Raw genomic sequence first — 15,388 nt, forward strand, 5'->3', positions numbered from 1 at the left:
TTAGTAGAGTGTTGGAGGGAGAACACAGAACAGAAAGATCCCAGGCAGCATTCACAACCTCTTGTCGGAGGCCTACTCTCCCCTCTGTTGTACTGATGCTCGCTAAGACAGCACAGGACTGGATTGATAACTATGAACTCCCGATGCTGTCTCACTGCAACATAAGTTAAAGTAGACGTGGTGATTGAGCACGGGGTGTGTCTATACTGTGCTCCCCATCCAGCACTGTATCTGCGTCCTGTCTTGTTAGCGATGTTTGGAGCCCTCTCATTGTTCTCTGCTCTGTCACTATGAGTGATCTTACCACACTGCAGGATTTATTGAAGGCTCCCGGTCTCCCTGCCCTTTGTCTCTCTGGCTGACCAACCATCTTCAATGAGGTGATGGATGAGACACACAGCAGTTGGGAAGTCTATTGAGTCAGCAACTTCCTGAGTACCTACAGGAGACAGAGAAATAGACAGAATGGGAAATTAGACTGATGCAGTGAGGGTTACACAAGGAGAATGGAAATGAACCCCACAGAGATCTGGAAAATCCCAAACTCCATCCCTCGCCTGTGCTGTTGAGTCTCTCTGGAGTGGAGAATTCTGTTAGCTCAGGATCTGGAGGAGCTGCAAGAGTGAGATACGCTGACAGAGGCAGCAATTCGACCCACACAGTGAGGGATACCACATGGAGAGAGACTGAGTGATATCACCAGAGTGCAGGAAGACTTCAGGATCACACAATCATGTTGGAAGAATGGTTTTAGCTTCATGTGTCAGTGCTCAGGGATGAGTAACCAGTGAGCAGGTGAAGTGACGGCCTAGTAACATTATTGTTCGGGCATTTATCCAAAACCTCAGCTAATGTCCAGGGGAGGCAGGTTTGAATCCCATCATAAGATATGGTGGAATTTAAAATCAATAATTTTAAAAATAGCAATTCACAATCCATAAACAAATATGAAACCATTGCTGATGTACAAAAATCACAATCCCTTAGATTAGATTCCCTACAGTGTGGAAACAGGCCTTTCGACCCAACCAGTCCATGCCATCCCTCCAAAGAGTAACCCACTCAGACCCATCTCCCTCGACCTCATACACCTGACATCATGGGCAATTTAGCATGGCCAATTCGCCTGACCTACGTGCGTTTGGACTGTGGGAGGAAACCGGAGCATCTGGAGGCAATTCACGCAGACACGGGGAAAATGTGCAAACTCCACACAGTCGCCCGCGGCTGGAATCGAACCTGGGACCCTGGTGCTGTGAGGCAGGAAGGCTAATCACTGAGCCAGCGTACCACGCACCTTCCTTTTGACAACGAGATCTGATCATCCTCACGTGGTCTGCACGACATACCCACAGCAAAGTGTTTGCCTCTCAGTTGCCCTCTGAAATGGCCAAGCAAGCTACTCAGCTCACGGGCAGCTAGGGCTGGGCAATAAAGGCTGGTCAGCCAGAGACACCCACATCCCCTACCTGATTTATAAAAAAATCCAATAGGATGGTCCCACTGGAACCGTGATGGGACCAGTGTCCTGGCCAATCATGACAGTAGGTTTATGGACAGGGCTTTAAACTGACAGAGAGGATGCAGGGACAGGGTTCAGGTGAAAGGAGCTTTCCACATCCAAAGAAAAAAGGTGAAGCATCGGAACAGTATGGGGATGTGGCTGAAGGCAATCAGAAAGGTACAGGATGGGACAGCGATTAACTAAAACTGTACATCAGTGAATAGGTTTGTGACAGGAAATTGTGGGAAAGAGTAAATTATGTTTTTTTTCAATGGACGAAGTCTTATCAATAAGGTAGATGGATTTGTGACACTGAGATAAAAGAGGTTTAGACAACAGAGAGACATGGTTATAGGGTGAACAAAAGGTGGACATAAATATTCAATGGATCACAACCTTGCGGAAACTCAGGCAAAATGGGTAACACTAACAATAATGGATAACAAAGGCATCACAGAGAAAGCATTTGGTCTCAGATCATGAAGTATAATCAGTCTGAATGTAAATTCTGGCTACTACTTGCCAAGGACACAAGCAGCAGAACAGTTTTAGCCACTGAACAGCATTCCGCTGCTCATTACTGCATCACACAGGAACTCATTGGAATTTTTTTAACAAACACATTGCGATAATTTTGGGAAACATCAATATTCACAAAATGTAGTACAGTCACACTGGCAAGAGTGATATTGGAAGAGGAGTTCAGAAAATTAGTTTTCAGTGTTTCTTTGAATAACAAATTGTGCAACTGGCCATGGACATAACTACCTCAGAGCGACCATTGTGTGATGAATCTTAGTAAATGAGTAATGTCACCTGGAGAGATCCTCTGCAATATTGTGATAAAATGCAATTTAAGGAAATATAAAGTTTTAAAGTGAATCACAGAAAGGACAAGCTACAACTAGAAACAAAAATAAACAATAACATGAGTTTGAGAGGGGAACTGACCAAGGTAAACAGGCTAAACAGACTGAAATATGTGCCTGTCAATGAACAGTGGAAAACATTTGAAGGAACAGTGTAAAACACTCAACAAAAGGACATTCCATTGAAACAGACAAATCCTCAGCAAGAAATCCCCATCGGTCCCTCATTCAAGTAAAAATGATCATATTAGATTATCGGGCTTAGAGGATCACCAAAAAGTACTTAAAATCCTGAAGTGAGAGAATGTTTTCGGAGTAAGTTTTAAACGGATTGCAAAGGGTCTGCTCCCAGGAGGAGGTCAGATGGAAGAGGGAATAATTGTCAAGGTTTTATGTCACAAAAGGAACCGGGAGAGCTGAAGGTGCTGGAGGTGGTGAGAGTGTTACAGAGAGGGGTCAGGGCCTGAACGGTATTACAAAGCCAGTACAGATTGTTGCAACTGGAGGTGTTTGCAGAGGTCGGGAGGGATATATATATTTTTATTTATTCATTCATAGGATGAGGATGTCGCTGATTGGACCAACATTCTTTGCCCCACTGCTAATTACCCAGAGTATAGCACAGAGTCAGCCATATTGCTGTGGGTCTGCTGTCACGTGCAGGCCAGACCAGGTTAGAATGTCAGATGTTCTTCTCTAAAGGATGTAAATGAACCAGATGAGTTCTTCCTTCTGGTCAACAATGCTTTTATGGTGGCCTCACCAATGTCCTCTACAGCCACAACATGACATCCCAACTTCTACTCTCAATCGCAAACGCCTGCTTCACCAACCTGTCTACCTGTGACACCACTTACAAAGAACTGTCTACCTGCATCCCTGGGTCACAGACTGACAACACTACCCAGGGCCCAAACATAAACTGTACAGGTCCCACCCTGGTTTGTTTCACCAAAATGGAACACCTCACGTTTATCTAATTAAACTCCATCTGCTATTCTTCAGCTCACGATCCCAGTGTACTATTCGTCCTGTTGTATCATAGATAACCTTCTTCACTGACCACTTTACCAACAATTTCAGTGCCACTCAAAAAAACTTACTTACCAGGAAACCAATATTCCCATCCAAACCATTTATCCAAATGACAAACAACAGTGGACCCACTTCACCGCTGGTCACATGTCTCCTGTCAGAAAAACAACATGTCTCCCATCACCCTCTGTCTCCTACCATCAAGCCTAATTTTGTATCCAGTTGACTAGCTCCTCCTGAATGCCATATCCTTTTACATTGATCTGAGCTTATTATCCAGTTTACCATACAGAACGTAGAACACAGAACAGGACAGCACAAGACCCTTCGGCCATGATGCCATGCCCATCTTTTATCCGACTGTGAGATCAAACTAACTTACATACCCTTCATTTTGCTGTCATCCATGTGCCTATCCAAGAGTCTGTTAAAATGTCCCATTACACCCACCCACCACTCTCTGTGTAAAGAACCTACATCTGAAATCTCCCCTTACCCATCCACCAATCACCTTACAATCATGCCCCCATGTACCATGTATGCCATGGGATAAAGAGGTCTCTCACTGTTCACTCTATCTTTGCCTCACACCTTCTTGTTCACCTCTAACAAATCACACCACACTCTTCTTCACTCCAATGAGAAAAGCCTTAGCTCCCTCAACCTTTCTTCATAAGACATGCTCTCCAGTCCAGGTAGCATCCTGGTAAATCTCCTCTTTACCCTCTCTAAAACTTCCACATCCTTCCTTTAATGAAGGGACCAAAACTGAACACAATATTCTAATTGGGATCTAAACAGGACTGTATAGAGCTGCAGCATAACCTCATGGCTTTAAAACTCAATCCCCCAGCTAATGAAAGCCAATACAACAGATTCTTTCTTAATAATACCATCAGCTTGGTGGCAAATTTGAGGGATCTCTGCTCATGGAATCCAAGATCCATCTGTTCCTCCACACTATTCAGTATTCTGCCTTTACCTGCACATCTTTGGCCTGTGGGTGGAAACCGGAGCCCCTGTCGGAAACCCACGCAGACACGGAGAGAAAGTGCTCACTCCACACAGACAGTCGCCTGGGGCTGGAATTGAAATCACGTCCCTAGTGCTGTGAGGTAGCAGTGCTAACCACTGAGCCACCGTGCTGCCCCATGTAACTCTCTAGAGCCCTGCTTCTGATCCTTGGTTCCTCAAACTTAAATTAGCTTCCTTCTTCCTCTTGACTAGATGTTCTACATCCCTTGGAACCTTGACAAATGCTTTGCTGAAGTTCATGTAGACAACACTGACTGCTCTGCCTTCATCGATCTCTTGGTCAACTCCTCGAAGAGTCAATCCAGTTTGTGAAACATGGCTTCCCACTCACAAAGCCATGCTGACTATCTCTAATCAGCCCTTGCCTTTCCAAATATATGTAGCTCCTTTCTCTCAGAATCTCCTCCAACAACTTACCCAGCACTGGCTCACTGGGCTGTGATTTCCTAGCTGCTCCCTGCAGACATTAAGTGATGGAACAGCATTAGCCACCCTCCAGTCTTCCGGTAACACATTGTGTGTATTGATAAAATAAATATATGTTAGGGACACTATCTCTTCCCCAGATTCCCACAATATTCGACCTAATAAGCGACATTAAGATTTGATCTACCTTTATTTGTTTTCAGATACCAGCACTTTTTTTCCTCTGTTGAGGATTCTTTCCAAGACATCACTATTTATTTCCCCAACTTCCTGAGCTTCCATGTCTTTCTCCACAGTAAATTCTGACAACACTATATTGTCTAATATCTCACCCACCTCCTGACAGTTAAGGTGCCCTATTCTCTACCAAATTACTCTTTAGCCCTTATTGAAACTTGTGTAAAGTTTTCTGAAAATTCAAATAAACCGTATCCTCAGTCCAACCACTCCTACACCCGTATCTATTCTGCCATTTATATTCACACCAATAAAAATAAAATCCAACAGGCTCAAAAACACATCCTCTTTTCATTAAAAGTGTTTCTAAGGTTCCAGTTATTCTTCATTGACATATCCTTTCAAGCATATTTCAGCTCCTGACCTACTGTCAGGCTAACACTGTTTGGTTTCAGACTGGCAGCAGAAAGAGTTATGGGTGTTCGTGTTTATCTATCTGAAAAAAGGTAGCTTACAGTTTCAACAGGTAATAGATGTTTTGGAAATAAGGAGGAACGTGGGGACTGAATGACATTATGGAGATAGGGAGCGATGTGCGGACTCAACGAGATTATGGACGTAGAGAATGCACTAGTGACTGAAGAACATTATGGAGATAGGGAGTGATGTGGGGCCTGAAAGAGGCCAAAGAGATCTGCAGGGCTGTTGGGCCTGAAGGAGGTAGCACAGATCAGGAGGATCATGGGGATTGAAGGAGGTTACTCTGAACTGGAGGGTCGTTGTGTCAGGATGAGATTATGGAGATAGGGAGGGTCGTGGGGCCTTTTGGAGGTTAGGGAGGTTGGTGGGGAATGGTTCAGGTTACATGATTAGGAAGAGTCGTGGGGACTGAAGGAGTTTATGGAGATAGGGAGGGCTGTGGGGACTGAAGTAGGTTATATAGATAGTAAGTTTATAGAGAAGCACAGGAAAGAAGAGCAGGTATTGGCCATTTGACCACAGAGTCGGTCCCACCATTCAATATGATCACGACTGATCATTTAACCCAGTACAGTATTCCTGCTTTCACACCTTACTCTGATATTATAGTGACTACTGGCATTTAGTGATACAGCGGGCTGTCGTAACTGGGACAGGGGGTGGGGTGGGGGGGGGTGTCTTACAGAGATAGGGAGGGTTGTGGAAGCTGGGACAGGTGACAGATACAGGGTGGGTTTTAGGAATGGGAGGACTTCACAGAGATTTGGAGGAATGCAGGGATGGGACGTGATAACAATCACAGGGAGGGTTTTGGGAGCTCGATCTGAGACGGGTATAGCTGAGAACAGAAGGGAGTCAAACAGGGACAAGGTAGGACTAATAAATTAAGCTGCATTTATTTCAATGCAAGGGGCCTAACAGGGAAGGCAGATTAACTCAGGGCATGGTTAGGAACATGGGACTGGGATCTCATAGCAATTACAGAAACATGGCTCAGGGATGGGCAGGACTGGCAGCTTAATGTTCCAGGATACAAATGCAACAGGAAGGATAGAAAGGGAGGCAAGAGAGGAGGGAGAGTGGCATTTTTGATAACGGATAGCATTACAGCTGTGCTAAGGGAGGATATTCCCAGAAATACATCAGGAAAGTTATTTGGTGGAACTGAGAAATAAGAAAGGGATGATCACCTTATTAGGATTGTATTATAGACCCCACAGTAGTCAAAGGGAAATTGCCAAACAAACTTGTAAGGAGATCTCAGTTATCTGTAAGAATAATAGGGTTGATATGGTAGGGGTTTTTACCTTTCCAAACATCGACTGGGACTGCCATAGTGTAAAGGTTTAGATGGAGAGGAATTTGTTAAGTGTGTACAAGACAATTTTCTGATTCAGTATGTGGGTGTACCAACTAGAGAAGGTGCAAAACTTAACCTAAGCTAAGGAAATAAGGCAGGGCAGGTGACTGAGCTGTCAGTGGGGGAGCACTTTGGGACCAGCGACCATAATTCTATTCATTTTAAAATAGTGATGGAAAAGGATAGACCAAATCTAAAAGTTGAAGTTCTAAATTGGATAAAGGCCCATTTTGACGTATTAGGCAAGAACTTTTGAAAGCTGATTGCAGGCAGATGTTCGCAGGTAAAGGGACGATGGAAAATGGGATGCCTTCAGAAGTGAGATAACAAGAATCCAGAGAAAGCATATTCCTGTCAGGGCGTAGGGGAAGGCTGGTAGGTATAGTGAATTCTGGATGACTAAAGAAATTGAAGGTTTAGTTCAGAAAAAGAAGAAAGCACATGTCGGGTATAGACAGGATAGATCGAGTGAGTCCTTAGAGTATAAAGGAAGTTGGAGTATACTAAAGAGGGAAATCAGGAGGGAAAAAAAGGGACATGAGATAGCTTTGACAAATAGAATTAAGGAGAATCCAAAGGGTTTTTACAAATATATTAAGGACAAAGGGTAACTATGGAGAGAATAGGGCCCCTGAAAGGTCAGCAAGGCGGCCTTTGTGTGGAGCCACAGAAAATGGGAGAGATACTAAATTAATATTTTGCATCAGTATTTAATGTGGAAAAGGATATGGAAGATATAGACTGTAGGGAAATCGATGGTGACATCTTGCAAAATGTTCAGATACAGAGGAAGAAGTGCTGGATAACTCCCCAGGGCCTGATCAGGTGTACCCGAGAACTCTGTGGGAAGCTAGAGAAGTGATTGCTGGGCCTCGTGCTGAGATATTTGTATCATCAATAATCACATGTGAGATGCCAGAAGACTGGAGGTTGGCAAAAGTGGTGCAACTGTTTAAGAAGGGTGGTAAAGACAAGCCAGGGAACTATAGACCGATGAGCCTGAACTCAGTGGTGGGCAGGTTGTTGGAGGGAATCCTGATAGACAGGATGTACATGAATTTGGAAAGGCAAGGACTGATTATGGATAGTCAACATGCCTTTGTGCGTGGGAAATCATATCCCACACACTCGAGTGAGTTTTTTGAAGAAGTCGCAAAGAAGATTGATGAGGGCAGAGTGATAGATGTGATCTATATGGACTTCAGTAAGGCATTCGACAAGGTTCCCCATGGGAGACTGATTAGCAAGGTTAGATCTCATTGAATACAGTGAAAACTAGCCATTTGGATACAGAACTGGCTCAAAAGTAAAAGACAGAGAGTGGTGGTGGAGGGTTGTTTTTCAGACTGAAGGCCTGTGACCAGTGGAGTGTCACAAGGATCAGTGCTGGGCCCTCTACTTTTTATCATTTACATAAATGATTTGGATGAGAGCACAAGAGGTACAGTTTGCAGATGACACCAAAATTGGAGGTGTAGTGGACAGCGAAGAGGGTTACAACAGGATCTGGACCAGATGGGACAATGGGCTAACTAGCAGATGGAGTTTAATTCAGATAAATGCGAGGTGCTGCATTTTCGAAAAGCAAATCATAGTAGGACTTATACTCGTAATGGTAAGGTCCTAGGGAGTGTTGTTGAACAAAGAGACCTTGGAGTGCATATTCATAGCTCCTTGAAAGTGGAATCGCAGATAGATAAGAGAGTGAAGGCGGCGTTTGGTATGCATTCCTTTATTGGTCAGAGTATTGAGTCCAGGAGTCGGGAGGTCATCTTGCGGCTGTACAGCACATTGGTTAGGCCACTGTTGGAATATTTTGTGCAATTCTGGTCTCCTTCCTATCAGAAAAATTTTGTGAAACTTGAAAGGGTTCAGAAAAGATTTACAAGAATGTTTCCAGGGTTGGAGGATTTGAGCTACAGAGAGAGGCTGAACAGGCTGGGGCTGTGGCGTCGGAGGCTGAGGGGTGACCTTATAGAGGTTTAAAAAATTATGAGGGGCATGGATAGGATAAATAGACAAAGACTTTTCCCTGGGGTCGGTGAGTCCAGAACTAGAAGGGATAGGTTTAGGGTGAGAGTGGAAAGATATAAAAGAGACCTAAGGTGCAACTTTTTCAAGCAGAGGGTGGTACGTGTATGGAACGAGCTGCCAGAGGATGTGGTGGAGGCTGGTACAACTGCAACATTTAAGAGGCATTTGGATGGGTATAGGAATGGGAAGGGTTTGGAGGGAGATGGGCCGGGTGCTGGCAGGTGGGACTAGATTGGGTTGGGATATCTGGTCAGCATAGACGGGTTGGACCAAAGGGTCTGTTTCCGTGCTGTACATCTCTATGACTCCAACACTCATGGAGGTTATAGAAATAAACTGTGTGACTGCATGTGGAGGTGGTTGAAGGCATAAAGGTTTGTAGTTATCGTAGGAAATTACATCATTTGGGACCAGCAGAGTTTTCAGAGACTAACTGCATTTCAGAAACAGGAAGAGTTCATAATCATCATTAGAAATGCAGAAACTAATTTATGAGAGAAGCAGGGTCACTCTGCACTGTGCCCAGAGACAAGGAGGAGTCTTACAGCTGGAGGAGGTTACTAAGGTACAGAGCTTTTTTGTTGTTGTGACAGGAAATTTACAGAGATCATGAAGGTAGTAGGAGTTCAAAAAAGTCACAAAGACAGGGAGGTTTTTCAGGTCTAGAAAGGACAACACTGACCAGGATGGCTGAAGGAACTGAAGAGTTGTTTTTCTTCAGTTAAGGAGAGATGTGACAGAACCCGGGATTAAAGGCAAACGCAGAAACTTGGAGAGTTGTAGTGGTAGGAGGAGCTTACAGGGATAGGCAGGATTGTAGGGGCTGATAGAGATAGGGGAAGTGGTATCAATGAAACAGACAATGGAGAAACTGACAGACATAGGGAAGGTTCTGTGGAACAGATGAATTTACAGATAAGATGGTGATAATGAAGCCTGAGAATTTTCTCATGTTCCTTGCCCAGCATTGTTCCTACATCATGCCCTCAGGGTCTGAATTAAAATCCACTTACTCCTCCCCGTGCTGTTTACTGTGAGTGATCTGACCGGCTGCAGGATTTACTGAAGGCTCCAGATCTCCCTCTCCATCTCTTTCTGGCTGACCAACTGTCTTCAATGTGGTGATGGACGAGACAGGAATTGGGAATTCTGCTGAGTCAGGGACATCAGGAATACCGACAGGAGACAGAGAAATAGACAGAATGGGAAATTACACTGATGCAATGAATCTTACACATGGAGAATGGCATTGAATCCCACAGAGATCTGGAAATTCCTAATGTCCATTTCTGGCCTGTTCTGCTGCGTCCCTCTGGAGTGGAGAATTCTGTTAGCTCAGGATCTGGAGTAGCTGCAAAGAGTGAGAGACACTGACAGAGGCAGCAATTAGACCCAGAAGTAAGGGATATCACATGCAGAAAGACAGTGATATCAGCAGAGTGGAGGAATGTATCAGGATCACACAATGGTATCAACAGAAGTGGTTCTGACCAGTGAGCACTGCTACCAGTACACAGGGAAGACTGAGCTATTTTATTGGGATAGGCTCCCCAGGTATCAGGAATATGCAGTGTGCTATAAATGGACACAGATGAGGAGGGGGAAAGGTCTGAGGGGAATGGAAATTCCCAAGTCCAAAGAGGAAGGTTGAAATATTGGAACACCATGGAGATGTGGATGAAGACCAACAGAAAGAAACAGTAAGGGACTGAGTTTAATTAAAATACTACATTGTCAAATAGATTTGTGACAGGAAATTATTGGTTAACATTAAGTAAATGCCATTTCTGCCCCTCACAATTCCTCACACACCAAAATGACATCACTTCCGCCCCTCACATCATCACTGATGTCACACACTCAGTGACTTCCATGCCCCCCCCTCGACTGCCGTGTTTGTCACCACTTCCGCCCCCACCAATGCCGCGCACTTGCATTCTGCTGACAAACCCCCAGGTTCCACCATCACAATCCCTACCCCAGAATCCGGAGGGGAACACCACCCCTGCTCATGACTCCATCCCCATCCCCCCTAACACCACACCCACTCCTGTTCCAGGCTCCGTCGCCTCGCCCAGCTCCACACCTACGCCAGGTCCCAGCTCCCAGTCCTGCCGAGTTTTCACCATTCCTCCTGACCTCCCCCTCACTGAGGATGAATGATCAATCCTCAGCAAAGACTTCACCTTTATCCCCCTCCGTCCACACATCAATTAATTTAATGCACGCTGAGATATTGAACACTTCTTCTGACGCCTCCGAGCATACTTTTACAATCAAGACTCCCACCCACCTTTCAAGGACCCTTTTGCTCACCTCCAACATACTCCATCCACCAGGACACCCCGCGCTGGCCTTATTACCTGTCTTCGATTTCTACATTTCCAACTTCCACCGAGACATCAACCGCCTCAACCTATCTACCCCCTCCCCCAATCCATCCTCTCACCCTCACAACGTGCAGCCCTCCACTTCCTCTGCCGACCTCACCATCAAACCAGCAGATAAAGGGGGTGCAGTGGTAGTCTGGTGCACTGATCTCTACACTGCTGAAGCCATGATGCCAACTCGAAGACACCTCCTCCTATCACCCCCTCTACCATGACCCACCTCCCATCACCAAACCGTCATCTCCCAGAGCATACAGAACCTCATCACCTCAGGAGGAGAACTCCCACCCACAGCTTCCAACCTCATTGTCCGGGATCCCCCACTGCCCGATTCTACCTCCTTCCCAAGATCCCCATAGTGTTAGGTAAGGGGTAAATGTAGATGTAGGGGTATGAGTGGGTTACGCTTCGGCGGGGCGGTGTGGACTTGTTGGGCCGAAGGGCCTGTTTCCACACTGTAAGTAATCTAATCTAATCTAATCCACAAGCCTGACCATCCTGACCGACCCATTCTCTCAGCATGCTCCTACCCCACCGAACTCATGTCTGCCTACCTCGACATTGCCCTCTCCCGCAGTCCAGGAATTACCCACATTCATTCGAGACACCATCCATACACTCCACCTCCTCCAAGACTTCTGTTTTCCAGGCCCCCAACGCCGCATCTTCACCATGGATATCCAATCCCTCTACACCTCCATTCACCATGACCAGGACCTCCAAGCCCTCCGTTTCTTCATCTCCTGACGGCCACAACAGAACCCTTCCACCAACACTCTCATTCGTTTGTCTGAACTTGTCCTCACACTTAACAATTTTTCCTTCAAATCCTCCCACTTCCTCCAGACCAAAGGGGTAGCCATGGGCACCCGTATGGGCCCGAGCTATGCCTGTCCCTTTGTTGGTTATGTAGAACAGTCCATTTTCCGTAGTTACACCGGCACCACTCCCCACGTCTTCCTCCGCTACATTGATGACTGCATTGGCGCCACATCGTGCTTCCTTGAGGAGTTTGAGCAATTCATCAACTTCACCAACACATTCCACCCTGACCTTAAATTTACCTGGACCATCTCTGATACCTCCCTCCCCTTCCTGGACCTCTCCATCCCCATTAATGACAACCGACTTGACACCGACATTTTTTATGAACCTACCGACTCCCAAAGCTACCTAGATTACACCTCTTCCCAGACTACCGCCTGCAAATTTGCCAACCCGTATTCCCAATTCCTCCGCCTCCGCCATACTTGTTCCCAGGAGGGCCAGTTCCACCACAGAACACACCAGATGGACTCCTTCTTTAGAGATCGCAATTTCCCTTCCCACGTGGTTAAAGATGCCCTCCAACGCATCTCGTCCACATCCCACACCTCCGCACTCAGACCCCACCCCTCCAACCGTAACAAGGACAGAACGCCCCTGGTGCTCACATTCCACCCTACCAACCTTCGCATAAACCAAATCATCCGCCGACATTTCCGCCACCTCCAAACAGACCCTACCACCAGGGATAGATTTCCCTCCCCACCCCTTTCTGCCTTCCGCAAAGACCGTTCCCTGAGTGACTACCTGGTCAGGTCCACGCCCCCCAAAAACCCACCCTCCCTTCCTGGCACCTTCCCCTGCCACTGCAGAAATTGCAAAACCTTCGCCCACACCTCTCCCCTCACCACCATCCAAGGCCGCAAAGGAGCCTTCCACATCCAATGTTTTACCTGCACATCCACCAATATCATTTATTGTATCCGTTGCTCCCTATGCGCTCTCCTCTACATTGGTGAAACTGGACACAATCCGAGCAGAGCACTTTAGGGAACATCTCTGGGCCACCCGCACCAATCAACCCCACCGCCCTGTGACCCAACATTTCAATGCCCCCTCCCACTCTGCTGAGGACATGCTGGTCCTGGGCTTCCTCCACCGCTGCTTCGTCACCACCTGACACCTGGAAGAAGAATGTCTCACCTTCCGCCTCGGAACACTTCAACCCCAGGGCAACAATGTGGACTTCACCAGTTTCCTCATTTCCCCTTCCCACACCTCACACCCCACCTCCAGCCTTCCAGCTCAGCCTCCCATGACTTGTCCTAACAGCCTATCTCCCTTCCCACCTATCCACTCCACCCTCCTCCCTGACCTATCACCCCCATCCCCACCCCCATTCACCCAATGTACTCTTTGCTACCTTCCCCCATCCTCCACTCTGACCAATTATCTTCTTCCCCACCCCATTCACCTATTATACTTTATGCTACTTTCTCCCTATCCCCACCCCCCTCTCATTTACCTCCCAACTCTGCAGGCTCCCGGCCTCTATTCCTGATGAAGGGCTTTTGCCCGAAACGTCGATTTTCCTGCTCCTCGGATGCTGCCTGACCTGCCGTGCTTTTCCAGCACCACTCTAATCTAGACTCTGGTTTCCAGCATCTGCCGTCCTTGTGTTTACATTATTGGAGAAGAAGGCAACCGAGATAAAGCATGTTGTTAACACTGAACCAAGTTACAGGGATAAGGAAGGTCGTCTGGAATGCAGCACAATTCAAATATGTGGACGGACTATCGGGAAGGGAGGAGGTTACAGCGATAGGATCTGTTACAAGAATTAAAAATTATTGAAGACACTGGACCACAAGACATGCCATAGATACACTGTTGTAGAGTCGTGAGTTTTAATATAACAGAACTTACATTGGTGTGGTGATTGAGCCTGGGGTGTGTGTGTGCACTGTGCTCCGCTCCAGCATTGTACTATGTCATGTTGTGTTAACAGATGGTTGGATCCCTCTCATTGTTCTTTGCTCTGTGCACTGTGGGTGACCTTACTTCACTACTGGATTTATTGAAGGCTCCAGATCTCCTTTCCCTTTGTCTCTCTCTGGCAGACCAACTGCATTCAATGAGGTGATGGACGATCCACCCAGCAGCTGGGAAGGCTATTGAGTCAGGACTTTCCTGAGTACCTACAGGAGACAGAGAAATAGACAGAATGTGAAGTTAAACAGATGCAGTGAGGGTTACACATGGAGAATGGCACTGAGTTCCACAGAGATCTGGAAAATGGAGCGATATGAAGAAATAGTCCCACATTGCTGGAAGATGTCAGGATCACACAATTGTGTGGGAAGAATGGGTTTAGCTTCATGATGCCCTGGTATCAGTGCTCAGGGATGAGCACCCAGTGAGCAGGTGAAGTAATGGCCTAGTGATATTATTGCGAGAGAATGTATCCAAAACCTCAGCTAATGTTCAGGGGAGGCAGGTTTGAATCCCGCCATCTGAAAAGGAGACATTTGAAATCAATAATTTTAAAAATAATAATTAACAATCCACAAATAAGTATGAAACCATTACTGATGTACAATAAATCCAAAAACTTGTCCTTTAGAGAAGGACATCTGCCCATCCTCACGTGGTCTGCACGACATCCCCACAGCAAAGTGTTTGCCTCTCAATTACCCTCTGAAATGGCCGAGCAAGTTACTCAGTTCAAGGGCTTCTAGGACTGGGCAAGAAAGGCTGGTCAGCCAGAGACTCACACATCCCATTCCTGATTTTTAAAAATATCTATTAGGATGATCCCCCTGGAACTGTGCTGGGACCAGTGTCCTGGCTAATCATGTCGGTAGGTTTATGGACAGGGCATTAAACTGACAGAGAGGATGCAGGTGAAAGGAGCTTTCCAAATCCAAAGGGAAAAGGTGAAGCAATGGAACAGCATGGGAATGTGGCTGAAGACAAGCAGAAAGGAACAGGATGGGACAGAGTTTAACTAAAATTGTACATCAGCGAATAGATTTGTGACAGAAAATTGTGGAAGGCAGTATATTATGTTTTTTTTTGAATGGACAACGTTGCTGCAATAAGGTCGATGGATTTGTGAGACAGAGATAAAAGATATTTAGACAACAGGGAGACATGAATACAGGGTGAACAAAATATTCAGTGGTTCGTAATCTTGTGCAATCTCAGGCAAAATGGGTAACGCTAACAATAATGGATACCAAAGGCATTACAGAGAAATCATTTGGCCGCAGATCATGAAGTAGAGTCAGTCTGAATGTAAATTCTGGCTACT

General features: G+C 46.0%; 1 long non-coding RNA gene across 1 annotated transcript in view; it reads right to left on the minus strand.

Annotated features, from left to right (window-relative positions):
• Window positions 1-308: 308 nt before the first annotated feature.
• The window catches only part of LOC140470080 (uncharacterized), a 49,783-nt gene continuing 34,703 nt past the window's right edge, over window positions 309-15,388 (minus strand). The window contains exons 3-4 of the long non-coding RNA XR_011956350.1: window positions 14,002-14,273; window positions 309-439 (exon numbers count right to left, since the gene is read on the minus strand). This is a non-coding gene — a long non-coding RNA (uncharacterized lncRNA). The remainder of the gene's footprint in view (window positions 440-14,001; window positions 14,274-15,388) is intronic.

The sequence above is a fragment of the Chiloscyllium punctatum genome, chromosome 50, assembly GCF_047496795.1.
Source record: "Chiloscyllium punctatum isolate Juve2018m chromosome 50, sChiPun1.3, whole genome shotgun sequence".
Classification (NCBI taxonomy): domain Eukaryota; kingdom Metazoa; phylum Chordata; class Chondrichthyes; order Orectolobiformes; family Hemiscylliidae; genus Chiloscyllium; species Chiloscyllium punctatum.